Raw genomic sequence first — 16,461 nt, 5'->3', positions numbered from 1 at the left:
TGTATTTTTAATGTATGTGTGTAATCAAAAAGACATTTGAAAACAAACCACTATGGACATTTACTTTCAACTGCAGATATTTATAGACAAGCTCAAGCAAAACAGACTTGGTGCCAAAGACACAGATTGGGTGTGGGTCACTGTTTATATGGAAAGATTGGGTTTTTTGTGCTGCGTCTGAGGAAACCTCTTGTGTTCCTGGGGGTGTGGGGAATGTTTCCTAGTAGAGTATGTTTGGATGGTTGCTTCAGTTGTGTCCGACTCTTTGTGACCCCATGGACTGCAGTCCACAAGGCTTCCCTGTCCATGGGATTCTCCAGGCAAGAATACTAGAGTGGGTTGCCATGCCTTCCTCCAAGGATCTTTCTGACCCAGGGATTGAACCCTCATAGGGAGTTGATAATTTTCCTTGTGGCAATATTAGCTGCCACACAGTTTTTTTCAACAGAGAGAACGTTGGAGGGAGGCTGGTGTTCATATTGAATGAACTTCAGATCCAGCCCTCAGTTCCTTATTAAAATACCTATTAAGGGAGTCTGTGGTTTCCCCTTGGGGCTTCTTAGGTGGCTCATCAGGAAAGAATCCATCTGCAGTGCAGGAGACTCAGGAGATACGAGTTCCATCCCTGGGTCAGGAAGATCCCCTGGAGGAAGGCATGGCCACCCACTCCAGTGTTCTTGCCTGGAGGATCCCATGGACAGAGGAACCTGGCAGGCTGCAGTCTGTGGGGTTGCAAAGGGTCACAAAGAGTCAGACACGACTGAACACACGTGAAACATATAAAAGCGTGGCTTGAGGAAAGAGAGAAAGTGAGCAGACCTGGGGTGTGCACCCAGCTCTTATTTATTCATTAAATCCTGGGACTTTATTTTTAATTTTATTTATTTATTTATTTTGCGACCTGTGGGATCTTAGTTCCCCGACCAGAGATTGAAGCCCAAGCCCACGGCAGTGAGAGCACAGAGTTCTAACTCCTGGACCGCCAGGTGATTCCCTCCGCTCTGTTTAAAAACTTGTGCCAAGCCCTCGAGTGCGTCTGAACGCCCTGTGAACGGCTGGAGGAGAGGCCTCCAGGGATCTCAGACCCCGTGTCTCCAAGGACACTGGGGTCTGCGGCAGGCCGGGCCGCCCGAGTGCTCCCGGAGACTCGGGCTGCAGCCAGGCCACTGTCCGTCTCCAGGACTCCGGTCCACTGGGAACCTGGTGCTGTGCAGTTTCTGTATTAGTCATATGATGATTAAATCACGGAACTGCCTCTCACCTGGTGAAAGAAAAAGCAAAACTGCAGTCAGCTTGCGCTAGCTCAGCCCAGTGTCGCTGCACCCCAAGAAGACAGGGGCGCGGCTCCGTGGACTGAGCCTCGCCTGGTGCCAGGTACAGCATGCAAATCATTTCGCAGACATGTTCCTAGCTGAGGCTCCTGATGCGTGCCCGGAAGCAGGTACTCATTACCCCCCTTTTACAGGTAGGGCCCTTAAGTTCAGAAGGCAGGTGATCAGAGCGGGTGATTCAGTAGAAGAAGCTGAGATTCCAACTTGCTCCGTAGCAGCATCTTTAACCTCTGCTCCGTACTGCCTCCCTCTCTGAGAGGCAAGCTCTACCATAACCATAAAAACAGACATCTGAGGCCAGGGGAATGGGTGAGCGGGTGAGTGACCCCCCAAGTGGCAGGACTCGGGGAAGCTGAGGATGCAGAGGCCTGAATGGACAGAAGTTTATTTCTGATGAAGGGTTTTTTTTTTTTGGCTTGTGGGATCTTAGTCCCCGACCAGGCATCGAACCCGCAACCCTGCATAGAAAGGTAGATTCTTAACCACTGGACCACCAGGGAATTCTCATTTCTGATGAAAGTTCATACAGAGAAAGCTACTCTTAGCTGCCTTTTCTGGGGGGTTATAAATGGGGAAATTGGGGTCTGGGTGAGTTGAGTGAGAGAGAGAAATAACCACCCCCTGTCTATTCTCTATAATAACCTTTTCTCCTGCTTGTGATTTGAAATCAAAGGCCAGTGGTTACACCTTACATACCTGTACCTCCCCAGAGACTGATAACATACCAGGACCTGACCTTTGTTGTTGACTTTTTTCCTTGAAAGAATTTTCCTTGCTGGGTTCTAGGTTTGCTTATTTAGTAGGTATTAAAAGATGATAAGACAAATAGGAGATACCAGGGACACTCAGATAGGAAAATTTAAGTTAAAATGAGGATAAGGAATCAATCATTCCTTTTCCACATCAAAGGAATGTTCCAGTGTGATAGGTACTACTGTTGACCTTTGAATAGCATGAGTTTGAACTATGTGGATCTACTTAGATTTTTTCCAGTGGTAAATAACAGTCCTACAGCCCTGCACGATCTGTGGTTGGCCGACCCCCAGATGTGGAGGGATAGCAGATAGGGAGGAATTATGTACAGGGGTGAGGGCTGATGGTAAATTATACTCAGAACCAACAGTCAGTTCTTCCTGTTGTGGCTTCAGAATGCACCCACTGGGGTATTAGCGAATGGTTTGCTGTGCCTGTGCCCCTCAGGACTAATCCTATCTTACGAATGACATAGAAGCAGGGAGGTGAAAACATTGGCATGACCTCTCAAACCCGAGCCACTGGTAGGAACAACACTCGAACCCAAATTCCTTTCTGCTAACTCACTGGGCCACTGTCCATTAGACCGGCAGAGGCCGAAAGGAACCGGTGTCGACGCTCTGGCGGCTTTTGCCACCCTCTCTTCTCTTCTCTAAAGGGCCAGCTAGTGAATAGTTTAGGCTTTGCAGACTCCATGGTTTCTGTTGCAGCAGCTCCTCTCTGCCTAGGTCTTGGGAAAGCAGCCCTTGATGGTACCTAAACTAACGGCCAGGGCTTTGTTCGAAGCAGTTTTATTAACAAAAGCAGGTAGTGAGTGGACTGGATTGGCTGGCAGGTTGTAGCCTGCTGTCGAAGCTGCGCTCCTCTTCGTTCCTGATGTTGGGGAGGGAGGTCAAGTGAGCCGTGAGAAACGTTCGGTTTGCACACTTGAGCAGGCTCTGAAGTTGGGCCCAGGCTGATGTGTGAATGGTGTCCATGGCTGGGAAGACCGGCTGGTGAGGGTAAAATCGGGAAGTGCATGTTCAAGCGATCGGCTGTGTACCTAACAAGCAGCAGATGACCAGTCATCCATGAACAGGGACGTGGTCTCCAGGGAGACATGTTGGGAAGACTGGAAAATTCAGGGCCTGTGAACCCCTGAACGAACCAGCCTGGGGGTGTTTTCCACCATGGAGGGGCGTGGTGACGTCATCTACCAGCCCAGCCAGAATGTTCCAGTCTGCCCGCAGCTCTGCCTGCAACCCACAGACCGTCCCTTGTCGTCCACCTGAACGTGGACACAGGGAGGGCCCGATGACCGCACGCGCTGCGGTGGGCGCTTGCTCTGCCTCGTTCACAGCAGCCAGCCGTTTTCTCGTTGGCAGCAGAGGGCTGGGAGTGGTGCCATCCTCCTGCCTCAGGACAATGGTGCATCCTGAAACGTATCACCAGAGATGACGGATACCTGTCCCCTGAGCAAAACAGGTGCGTCTGAAAAGAAAATGGCTTAAACACTAGCTGTCGGGCTCCCCTGGTGGTCCAGGGGTGGAGAGTCCACCCTGCAATGCAGGCGACCCCGGTTCGGTCCCTGGTCCAGAAGGATCCCACGTGCCTCGGACAAACTAAGCGCATGCGCCGCAGCCAGCGAGCCCACGGGCCACAGCCGCCGCAGCCTGCGTGCCCCAGGGCCCGAGCTACGCAGCCGGAGGAGCCTCCGCGGGGGGAGGCCCAGCCCTGCAGAGCAGCCCCACTTGTCTCAGCTCGAGAAGGGCCGCGTGCAGCAGTGAAGCCCCAGCGCAGTCAGAAAATTAGCTGACCAAATCAATAAATAAACTCTTTTAAAAAAGAAAAAACCCCTCGTTGTCCGTGTGTTCGGCTCCCCTGCGACAGCCCCGCCTAGGAAGGCGCGTTCTCCAGGGGCAGCCTCCTGCAAACCCTGCTGGGGTCACTGAGGTCAGGCAAGTGTGTTCTGGGTCTGCTGTTGTGAGAGCGCGTGCTGTTTTTCCTTCAGCAGAGACAGCACAGGATCTGGGACCAAGAATAGAAAAGTTTTTCAGCAGATCTTCTGAGAGTCGTAGAAATTATCGACAAACCCTAATTAATTCCAGGAAAGAATTTCAATGGTTTCTTGATAGCTTAAACTATAAAGAAAGAAAAGAAGAAAAGGTTTAATCGTTTTGCTTGGGAGAAAATGTACCAGTAATAGGCACAGTTAATGTGAATAATGAGTGGAATAATTCCTAACGTTGGCTCTTAACTCTTGTTCTATTAGGATTCTCTTTGTATTTTCCCTTAGAATGGTAAACACTTGTACAGCATTTACTCTGTGCCACACATCCATGTTGGTGCTTTACAAACGTCCCTATATTTGACCCTCCTGGAAGCCCCCTGAGGGAGGTAGTATTGTAACCCCCTTTTACAGGTGAGGGCAGAAAGGCCCCCAGAGGTGAAAGGACTTGGCCAGGCCCTCAGGTTTGACTGGGGCTGCAAAGCTGGCGTGCTCGCCCAGCCTGCGGTCTGTCTTTTAAGTGGATGTCGTGGCAGTCAAAAAGAAGAGTGCATTCCTTCTAATGGTCCATCGATCCCTAGGACGTATCCATCAATTCTCCAGCTCTTAGTCAGCAAAGGTTTCCAACGCTAACTGTGCGCTGGAAAGGACCCTATGCGAGGCCTCGCAGATGTGATGCTGGCGGGTGGTGAGGGCAGACAGCAGTGCTGACCAGCACCCCACTGGGTGATGCCACCTCCGTGAACTGCCCTCATCCTGAGAGGCTGACCTGTTCCCAAAGGTGCACCTGTTCACTAAGCTCCCTGGACAGGTGTGTCAAGGCAGAACGCCTGTGCACTGATTTACAGGGAGAAGCATCACTGCCTAGAAGGGGTTTGCTGAACCTGGGAATGGGGAAAGGAGGAGCTGGAGGATTTGAATGCATGCCACTGGGAAAAACAGTGGCTCACAGCCAGCCCCCCGGGCTTCGCTGGTGGCTCAGTGGGAAAGAATCCGTCTGTGATGCAGGACATGCGGGTTCGATCCCTTGGGTCCGGAAGATTCCTTGGAGGAGAAAATGGCAACCTACTCCAGTGTTCTTGCCTGCGAAACCCCATGGACAGAGGAGCCTGGTGGGCTACAGTCCGTGGGGACGCAAAAGAGTTGGATACGACTGAGTGACTGAAGGACAACAGTTGTCGCTGAGGCCCCAGTGTCAAGGCCGGGGGTAACGCTGCCAGCGCTCTGGGCTGGTCTCAGAGAAAGGTCTCGCCTTTGTGGAATCTGTAACGGCCTCCCGACCCTGGTCCCCCTCCCCGACTCTCAGCCTTCTCTCTCTTTGAGGAAGACCAAAGTGAGAAATAGATTTAAAGGACTAGATCTGATAGACAGAATACCTGATGAACTATGGATGGAGGTTCGTGACATTGTACAGGAGACAGGCATCAAGACCATCCCCAAGAAAAAGAAATGCAAAAAAGCAAAATGGCTGTCTGAGGAGGCCTTACCAATAGCTGTGAAAAGACAGAAGTGAAAAGCAAGGGAGAAAAGGAAAGATATACCCATTTGAATGCAGAGTTCCAAAGAATAGCAAGGAGAGATAAGAAAGCCTTCCTCAGAGATCAATGCAAAGACATAGAGGAAAACAATAGAATGGGAAAGACTAGAGATCTTTTCAAGCAAATTAGAGATAGCAAGGGAACACTTTATGCAAAGATGGGCTCAATAAAGAACAGAAATGGTAGGGACCTAACTGAAGCGAGAAGATATTAAGAAGAGGTGGCAAAATACACAGAAGAATTGTACAAAAAACTTCCTCACGACCCAGATAATCATGATGGTGTGATCACTCACCTAGAGCCAGACATCCTGGAATGTGAAGTCAAGTGGGCCTTAAGAAGCATCACTACGAACAAAGCTAGTGGAGGTGATGGAATTCCAGTTGAGCTATTTCAAATCCTGAAAGATGATGCTGTGAAAGGGCTGCACTCGATATGCCAGCAAATTTGGAAAACGCGGCAGTGGCCACAGGACTGGAAAAGATCAGTTTTCATTCCAATCCCAAAGAAAGACAATGCCAAAGAATGTTCAAACTACCGCACAATTGCACTCATCTCACACGCTAGTAAAGTAATACTTAAAATTCTCTAAGCCAGGCTTCAGCAATACATGAACCGTGAGCTTCCAGATGTTCAAGCTGGTTTTAGAAAAGGCAGAGGAACCAGAGATCAAATTGCCAACATCTGATGTATTATCGAAAAAGCAAGATAGTACCAGAAAAATATCTATTTCTGCTTTATTAACTATGACAAAGCCTTTGACTGTGTGGATCACAATAAACTATGGAAAATCCTGAAAGAGATGGGAATACCAGACCACCTGACCTGTCTCTTGAGAAACCTGTATGCAGGTCAGGAGGCAACAGTTAGAACTGGACAATGGAACAACAGACTGGTTCCAAATAGGAAAAGGAGTACATCAAGCCTGTATATTGTCATCCTGCTTGTTTAATGTGTATGCAGAGTACGTCATGAGAAACGCTGGGCTGGAGGAAGCACAAGCTGGAATCAAAATTGCCAGGAGAAATATCAATAACCTCAGATATGCGGATGACACCACCCTTAAGATAGAAGGTGAAGAAGAACTAAAGAGCCTCTTGATGAAAGTGAAAGAGGAGAGTGAAAAAGTTGGCTTAAAGCTCAACATTCAGAAAACTAAGATCATGGCATCAGGTCGCATCACTTCAGGGCAGATAGATGGGGAAACAGTGGAAACAGTGTCAGACTTTATTTTTCTGGGCTCCAAAATCACTGCAGATGGTGACTGCAGTCGTGAAATTAAAAGATGCTTGCTCCTTGGAAGGAAAGTTATGACCAACCTAGATAGCATATTAAAAAGCAGAGACATTACTTTGCCAACAAAGGTCTGTCTGGTCAAGGCTATGGTTTTTCCAGTGGTCATGTGTGGATGTGAGAGTTGGACGGTGAAGAAAGCTGAGCGCTGCAGAATTGATGCTTTTGAACTGTGGTGTTGGAGAAGACTCTTGAGAGTCCCTTGGACTGCAAGGAGATCCAACCAGTCCATCCTAAAGGAGATCAGTCCTGGGTGTTCATTGGAAGGACTGATGTTGAAGCTGAAACTCCAGTACTTTGGCCACCTGATGTGAAGAGCTGACTCATTGGAAAAGACCCTGATGCTGGGAAAGATTGAGGGCAGAAGGAGAAGGGGATGACAGAGGATGAGATGGCTGGATGGCATCACCAACTCGTAGGACATGGGTTTGGGTGGACTCGGGGAGTTGGTGATGGACAGGGAGGCCTGGCGTGCTGTGGTTCATGGGGTGGCAGAGAGTCGGACACAACTGAGCGACTGAACTGAACTGAACTGGACTGGGTTCTTTAGGTATGTTAGTACAGTCTACCCTGCTGGCTAGGGGCTGGGTGGTGTCTCCCTTTGAGACTAGTGCCTGTGTTAGCTGCTCAGTTCAGTTCAGTCACTCAGTTGTGTCTGACTCTTTGCGACCCCATGGACTGCAGCACACCAGGTCTCCCTGTCCATCACCAACTCCCGGAGTTTACCCAAACTCATGTCCATTGAGTCGGTGATGCCATCCAATCGTCTTATCCTCTGTCGTCCCCTTCTCCTTCCACCTTCAATCTTTCCCAGCATCAAGGTCTTTTCAAATGAGTTAGTTCCTCGCATCAGGTGGCCAAAGTATTGGAATTTCAGCTTCAGCATCAGTCCTTCCAATGAATATTCAGGACTGATTTCCTTTAAGAGGGACTGGTTGGATCTCCTTGCAGTCCAAGAGATTCTCGAGAGTCTTCCCCAACACTACAGTTCAAAAGCATCAGTTCTTCAGTGCTCAGCTTTCTTAGCTGCTCAGTCGTGTCCAATTCTTTGTGACCCTTTGTGACCCCATGAACTGTAGCCCGCCAGACTCCTCTGTCCATGGGATTTCCCTGGCAAGAATACTGGAGTGGGTTGCCATTCCCTTTCCAGGGGATCTTCCTGATCCAGGGATGAAACCCAGGACCCCTGCATTGCAGGCGGAGTCTTTACCGTCTGAGCCCCCAGGGAAGCCCCCATCAGTACCAAGACAGTTTTTTCTGTTCAAGGGGTGTAGGACAGAGCTGTGATCTGGGGGTGACTCTGACCACCGGAGGTGAGCAGTGACACGTTATCTACGGCAAAGTCAAAGGCCGGGCGCCACAGTCTTCCTGGGCTCCTCCTGGCTCCCCTGCAGGCCCCGCAGAGACGGTAAATCACGTATGGCTTTACTGTACCATCGTCTGTATCATTGCATGGGCGGGACCGAGAGAGAGCAGACCTGGTCCTGTGTGCAGAGGCTGCGGGTGTTTGGCGAAGACGCCTCAGAGCGGGGCAGGCGGACACGAGTGCTGTTCTGAACTGGAGTGGGGGCAGCCCCGGCTCGCAGTGACCTGGGCGGGCCCGGCTGAGGCGGACGGAAGGCTGGAGCTTCCGCCATGATCTCAGACTTCGCTCAGGGCTGTGTTCTCTGCCGCCAGACCATGTCCAGGCCTCTGCCTGAGTCCTCCTTAAAGCGGTCTTGGACCCTGGGACCCACTATCCTTGTATCTGTTTCTCTGCAGTTTGACCAGCACCACCTGAACCATCCGTAACATCAAAGGAAAGAGCTGGTCACCGACCTAGAAGTTGTGGCTGGAAGGTGCCCGTGAATGAGGGTTGCCCCTCAGCTCTGCAGGGAACTGAAATACGGCTCTCTGCTCCACGGGCATGACCCGCTCACTGTCCCCCAGCCCTCCCAGGACGCTCCTGCAGCCACCCGGGGCAGGGAGGCCCGCCTGGGTCAGAGAGAGGGCAGCCCTTCCCTTCCTTGCCTTGGTGGGGGCGGGCTGGCCAAGAAGCAGAACTGGGCAGGCAGGATGGCCTCCTGGTTCAGAGACTGTTGGGTCAGACGGCTGGGTCCGCTCTCCGCTCTGCCGCCTCTTACTTGAGTAACTGCTTTTCTTTTTTTCTCGTTTTTGGCTGAGCCACGTGGCATGCATGTTCTTTGTTCCCTGAACAAGAATTGAAACCGTGCCCCCTGTAGCAGCGGAAACAGAGTGTCTTAATCACTGGGCTGCCAGGGAAGGCCCGTTAGCTAACCTTTGGCAGGTTATTTTAACCATCTTGGAGCCCACATCTGTCATCTGTAAAATAAGGATAATAGTTGCTGCTGCTGCTAAGTCGCTTCAGTCGTGTCCGACTCTGTGTGACCCCATAGTACCTGCCTCCAAGAGCTGTTGGTCGTCAGAGGAGATAATCCATGAGAAGCTATGAGCCGGGCACACAGTAGGCACGCATGGGGTAGATGTAGGCTGTGTGTGGCCTGAAGTCTGTTCAATCTGGGCTAGGAGGGAACTTGCAAAAGGATGTGAAATTGCAAATATGGAACCAGGTATAAGTAAGCCTTTTTTTCCAATGATAAAAGAAAACACAAAAAGTGTATGATTACAAAGCTGACATCCTAGACATCATGAAATCAAAACAAAGTAATGTTACTTTTCTTCCTACATTTTTTGGGCTGTGTACTCCTTGGTCATTCCTTGATGTGATCATTTCTTCAGTGATTTTGGAATGCCACTTTCTTTCTAGAGACTAGCGAGATAGTTCATCCATTCCTCTGGCATGGTTGTGTCGACTTAAAAAAGTAGTCACAACCTAGAAGTTGAGAGTTATGTTTTATTTGGTGGGAATATTTCAGACTTCAAGCCCAGGAGACAGCATCTTAGGTGACCCCGAGAGAACTGTTCTGAGGAGACCGGCAGGGGAGTCAGGTTAGATTGAATTTTGCTGCCAGGGGCAGGCAGTCTGAACATCGTAGATTATTGTTAATTAAGGAAAACCAGATATCTCAAGTAAAGAAATTTAGCGCTTTTCTATGTATGGGAAGATGCAACAGTCTGGATTTATTGAAATCATTCCTTTCGTATGCATCTCAGCTCTCTGGGGCCAGCATCCTTTGATGTGATAGTCATATCCTTAGTTCCTTGCTCACCTTAGGCAGTGGTGGCAGCTTGTGGTGGCAGCTCCATGGCTAACGGCTTCCTAATAGTAGGCATCGTTCTTCCTGGGCTCAGAATTCACATGTGAAGGGTCGGAATCCCTGATGGCTGTGACAGCCTTGTTTATTGATACGGCAGGAAATACTCCATTTTGTACTTGGTTGGGATTTGTTTTTTATAATTAATAGTTTGGAAAAAAGTTCTTTTCGCTTCACAGCTGGTTGTTGGTAATGTCATGTAAAGTTTTAGGATTATTGTCAAATTTGGGGAAAGCTCTTTCAAATTTCTTTCAACATATGAGCTGTAAGGTTTCAGGGCATATTAAGTGTTTCTATGCAGTGTCTCATTTAAATATGAAGGATGCCCATTCAACACATTTTTGGGGACCTTCCTGAGCCTTGGATGGGACTTGTATGAGTGAGGGGTGCTGAGGTTTAAGTTCCAGTATTTCATGGTAAATTTTCCTGTAAGTTAACAATAAATATTAACTAGATTATATTTTATTATGTTTATTGACATCTTTTTAATTTTATACTTTTCATTTAACTAAAGAATGAGTTCTCATTGAGACTAAATAGAATTTTAATTAGTTAAATTTCATGCAACAGTTATTTGTTGGCTGTCTACTTTGATCAACCTATGTCATGCTGACCATTGGAAGCCTTCGATGACGTGAAGCAGATAACATACAGCTCAGTGTCTTCATGTAGTAACTACATGATGAGCTGAGCCACTGTGATCATCATCACCTTTCAATCAGCATCGGATCTGGAAATGAGCACTTGGGGATATAAAGTTCAGGTATTGTCCCTCTGGGAGGTTGACATGGAGTTGGCTTCAAGTCAAACTCTGAGACCTGAGTGGGAGTCATCAGTTCAGTTCAGTCCTCAGTCGTGTCAGACTCCTTGCGACCCCACGGACTGCAGGACGCCAGGCTTCCCTGTCCATCACCAACTCCCAGAGCTTGCTCAAACTCATGTCCATTGAGTTGGTGATACCATCCAATCATCTCACCCTCTGTCGTCCCCTTCTCCCGCTTTCAGTCTTTCCCAGCATCAGGGTCTTTTCCAGTGAGTCGGTTCTTCACATCAGGTGGCCAAAGTATTGGAGCTTCAGCATCAGTCTTTCCAATGAATATTCAGGACTGGTTTCCTTTAGGATGGACTAGTTTGATCTCTTTGCAGTCCAAGGGGCTCTCAAGAGTCTTCTCCTACACCACAGTTCAAAAGCATCAATTCTTAGGCGCTCAGCTTTCTTTATAGTCCAACCCTCACATCCATATGTGACTACTGGAAAACCATAGCTGTGACTAGATGGATGTTTGTTGGCAAAGTAATGTCTCTGCTTTTTAATATGCTATCTAGGTTAGTCGTAACTTTCCTTCCAAGGAGCAAGCGTCTTTTAATTTCATGGCTGCAGTCACCATCTGCAGTGATTTTTGGAGACCCAAAAAATAAAGTCAGCCACTGTTTCCACTGTTTCCCCATCTATTTGCCATAAAGTGATGGGACCAGATGCCATGATCTTCATTTTTTGAATGTTGAGTTTTAAGCCAACTTTTTCACTCTCCTCTTGCACTTTCATCAAGAGGCTCTTTAGTTCTTCTTCACTTTCTGCCATAAGGGTGGTGTCATCTGCGAATCTGAGGTTATTGATATTTCTCCTGGCAATCTTGATTCCAGCTTGTGCTTCATCCAGCCCAGCGTTTCTCATGATGTACTCTGCATATAAGTTAAATAAGCAGGGTGACAATATACAGCCTTGACGTACTCCTTTCCCAATTTGGAACCAGTCTGTTGTTCCATGTCCGGTTCTAACTGTTGCTTCCTGATCTTCGTACAGATTTCTCAGGAGACAGGTCAGGTGGTCTGGTATTCCCATCTTTTGAAGAATTTTCCACAGTTTGTTGTGATCCACACAGTCAAAGGCTTTGGCGTAGTCAGTAAAGCAGAAATAGATGTTTTTTTTGGAACTCTCTTGCTTGTTTGATGATCCAGCAGTTGGCAATTTGCTCTCTGGTTTCTCTGCCTTTTCTAAATCCAGCTTTAACATCTGGAAGTTCTTGATTCACTTATTGTTGAAGCCTTGCTTGGAGAATTTTGAGCATTACTAGCGTGTGAGATGAGTGCAGTTGTGTGGTAGTTTGAACATTCTTTGCATTGCCTTTCTTTGGGATTAAAATGAAAACTGATCTTTTCCAGTCCTGTGGCCACTGCTGAGTTTTCCAAATTTGCTGGCATATCGAGTGCAGCACTTTAATAGCATCATCTTTTAGGACTCGAAATAGCTCAGCTAGAATTCCATCACCTCCACTAGCTTTGTTCATACTGATTCTTCTTAAGTCCCACTTGACTTTGGACTCCAGGATGTCTGGCTCTAGGTGAGTGATCACACCATCTTGGTTATCTGGGTCATTAAGATCTTTTTTGTGTAGTTCTTCTATGTATTCTTGCCACCTTTTCTTAATATCTTCTGCTTCTTTTAGGTTCGTCCTGTTTTTGTCATGGTTCATCTCAACTCTAGATGAAGCTTGCCTCCCCTCTAGCTATGAATTTTCTACAGTTAGTCTGCCTTCATCAATACTGCTCTATTAATATGGGCAAGTTTATATATTCAGGTATACTTTTCAAAAAGCATTTATTTATTTGGCTGTGTTGGGTCTTTTTGCCTTTTTGTTGTGATCATGGGGTTCTCGAGGCAAGAATACTGAAGTGGTTTGCCATTCCCTTCTCCGGTGGACCATGGTTTGTCAGTCCTGACTAGCAGGGACGTGCCCTTTCGCCACCCCACATAGCTCAGTTGTGGCACGGATGATCGTTCGTCGTAGCGCGTGGACTCTCTAGTTGTGACGTATGGGCACAGTAGTTGCAGTTTTCGAGCTTAGTTTTCCTGTAGCACGTGAGATCTTAGTCCCCCAACCAGGAATTGAACCCACATTCCTTGCATTGCAAGGTGGTTTATTCACCACTGGGGAAATCCCCACTCAGCCATACTTTTAAAATGCTCAATGATAATATTAACTTCATGTTTTTCTCCAAAATCTTTTTATTCCTATCAAGTCCAGCCACTGTGTAGCAAAAATACTGTTTTCTCTGTTTCTTTTTAGGGAAACACAGATGATTCACAACATTGTATTAGTTTCAGGTGTACATCACAGTGATTCAGTTGTACATATATATTCATAAACATATGTATATCTGTATTCTTTTTCAGATTCTTTTCCTTTATAGATTATTGTAAAATGCTGAGTACGGTTCCCCGTGCTGTACAGCAGTCTCTTGTTCGTTATCTACTTTATATATATATATATATAGTATAGTCTAGTGAAAGTCGCTCAGTCGTGTCCGACTCTTTGCGACCCAATGGACGATACAGTCCATGGAATTCTCCAGGACAGAATACCGGAGTGAGTAGCCTTTCCCTTCTCCAGGGGATCTTCCCAACCCAGAGATCGAACCCAGGTCTCCCGCATTCCAGGCAGATTCTTTACCAGCTGAGGCACCAGGGAAGCCCAAGAATACTGCAGTGGGTAGCCTATCCCTTCTCCAGCAGATCTTCCTGACCCAAGAATTGAACCGAAGTCTCCTGCACACCGACTGAGCTATGAGGAAAGCCCAGACTGTGTATCTGTTAAGCCCAAACTCCCAGCTTATCCCTCCCCTCCTTTTCCCTTTTGGTATCCGTAAGTTTTTTTCTGTGTCTGTGCAGTCGGTTTCTGTTTTGTAAATAACTTCATTTTTTAATTTTTCTTTAGATTAGTGTTCTCTATTTTGTAACGTTAAAGACTTTATTTGGGCAGAAACATCTGTGGACAGGGAGTCAAGAAGTGGGATCCATCACTAAGTCTGTGTGGGGATGTGGTGGGATGCTTTGGGTTACAAATGATAGAAAATTCAGCTCAGTCAGTGTCCAGACAAGAGAGGAAACGTGTTGGCTCCTGTACTGAGTGCTGACTGGACCTGCCTTTTCTTCAGGACCCGTCCAGTGCCTTTGGAGCTGATGAGGGGGTCAGTCCAACCCAAACTACAAGACTGTGGAATTTGGAGTGCTCTTGGGAAGGCAGAGGAGAATACACCCTGGAGAGGGTATTACCTGTGTATGTTCTGACACGTGGCCCTAAGTCACTTCCCCAGGCTTCAGTTGTCCCCTTACTTACGGGGCTTGCACATTGCCTAGAGCCCTTGATATGCAATAAGAGGAGCCGCTGCGATGAGATGCCCACGACTGCACTAGAGAGTAGCCCCTGCTGGCCGCAACTCGAGTGAGCACGCGGGCAGCAGTGAAGACCCGCGCAGCCGTAAATAAATAACTTTTTAAAAACTAAAATAAATTAGGGGGCTTGTCTGAATCCATGGAAATCCTTCTTAAGCGTCACCTTTAAGCTTTTATTTATTAATTGGTTTTCGTAATGAATGACCAAACCTTTTTCAGGCCAGCACTGTAAAGCTGAGCATGTAATCAGTAAACAAAGAGCTCTGTTTAGATAAGTCAGGGCAGTCAGTCTTAGTAACTTTCTTCCTACCCAGGAGTTGTAGATTTTCATCTAGAAAAATGGGCAGTGGAGGATGTGAGGGGGGAGCACCAGAAAACGATTTAGAAACCCTGCTTTTACCGAGTAAAGCATGCTTTGTTTGTGGCTAGCCTAACTTGGTTGTTGGTTCACAGCAGATCTGGGAAGGTCCGGGCATGGCTTATTTTTCCTCCCATAACCATTGGAGGCTCAGCTAGGAAGCTGGGATCACAAAGAAGCCAAGCGTTTTGATTTGGCTTCAGAGGGAGCTGGGGGTGGCAGAAGCCAGAGAGGGACTCTAAAAGGCAGTGGAAGCAGATCCCTGTGGATGTTGAGGGCTTCTCAAGACCGACCCACAGACCACAACTTTCTACTTCACCCACTTTTTACGGAGCCTTTGGCCAGTCTGGACTGAGATTCCAGCAGCGGCAGCAGGATACTTTCAAGGAGTATCCGGGGGTGGTTCCTGAGGGAATGACCTCCTGGGCCTTGCTACCCAAAAGTTTTGGGACATGGAGGTGACGTGGTCTGGAGATGGCAGTGGGCTATGGGAGTGTGTCTCCTTCTCCATCTCTAGTGTGCAAGGCTGGGTGCACTCTGAGGACCTGGGGGACCCAAGACTGCCTTAGTGGGCGAGTTTGACCCTCCTGTCCAGGATATATGGGAAAAAGTCCTACTAATCGAATGAGTACTACAGCCGGTATATTTTTCTTGTGGCTGGCTCATTTTGGAACGTATTTATGGAGCTGGCAAAGGTTGATCTGTGCCTTGATCGAATTCCCTGCAATACAGCTTTGGGAAATTAGTTCTGGTGTGGTGATCAGTGGTGTTCCTAAACTGTGCAGACGATTACCCCCTAACTTTGTGTGCAAAGTGAAAGAGAAAAAATGGTCTCTAGTCAAACGTCTGTGCTTTGTAAGTGTGAGCTTGAAGGGAAACCATCAGCTCCTCCTCTGTGCAATGGGGGTCGTCTGTTGGATTAGAGGAGGTTACGATGAAGACTGGAGACAAGGAGTAGATTGTTCCATGAGTTGCTTGTTGGACACTTTCTTAACTGCTGTACTTTCTGAGGGTCCATCCAAGGGGGAGATAGGGGCAGACTTGGCCTAGCCTCTGGAGTTGTCAACTGTCATATGAGTTTTTTTCCTCCAAATCTTGTGTTTTATAATTCGGCCAGGAGCACGGTGGTGGCATGTGCCCATTGCACTGGGACTTTTGGTATTTTGTAGATAGGTTTGTCATTCATTGAACGATGTCCATTTCTATGTCGGCATCAGGAGCAGAAAGAGTGTCTATGGTTAGCGGTCCATCTGAAAAATGCTATGCAAAAGCCAAATCAGAGAAACCCAAAACCTCTGACTAAGGAGCTCGAGAGGTAGATTGCAAGCAACAAGCTGTCTTCTGGGAGCTTGGAAATTAGATCTTGGATACCCTAAATGGGAGAGGTCAGTGCCTAAGACGATGGGCTTTGCAGGCCAGAGAGGCTTGGGGTCTTAACTCTTCATTTCAGCTCTTAGTGCCAATTATTCACCACCAGTAAATAACTTCTTTATTTTATATTATTTTATTTATTTCATATTTTGGCTGTGCTGCACAGCTTGAGGGATCTCCATTCCCCAACTAAAAACTGAACTCGGTCATGGCAGTGAAAGCCCCGAATCCTAACCACCAGGCCACCAGGGAACTCCCATCACTTAACTTCTTGAAGCCTCCGTGTCCTCATCTGTAAAGGAGGATGACAGCCCTTCCCTGGGAAGGAGCATGGAAGAACACAGTAAATAATGCCGCTGAAGCTCCTGGCCTGGTGCCTGGCACGTAGGGAGCGCTGGAGAGCTGGTGCTGTTTTGTATGCTGGGTAGCTCTTTGGATCGC

At 47.7% G+C, this 16,461-nt stretch overlaps 1 protein-coding gene across 14 annotated transcripts in view; it reads left to right on the top strand.

Annotated features, from left to right (window-relative positions):
* The window catches only part of FOXN3 (forkhead box N3), a 538,038-nt gene that overhangs the window by 253,767 nt on the left and 267,810 nt on the right, over positions 1-16,461 (top strand). The window lies entirely within an intron of this gene.

This window comes from Giraffa tippelskirchi, chromosome 7 (genome assembly GCF_054371585.1).
Source record: "Giraffa tippelskirchi isolate mGirTip1 chromosome 7, T2T-mGirTip1v1.2.pri, whole genome shotgun sequence".
NCBI classification, from domain to species: domain Eukaryota; kingdom Metazoa; phylum Chordata; class Mammalia; order Artiodactyla; family Giraffidae; genus Giraffa; species Giraffa tippelskirchi.
The sequence above is the reverse complement of the archived record's forward strand: the minus strand, read 5'-3'. Positions and strand labels throughout refer to the sequence as shown.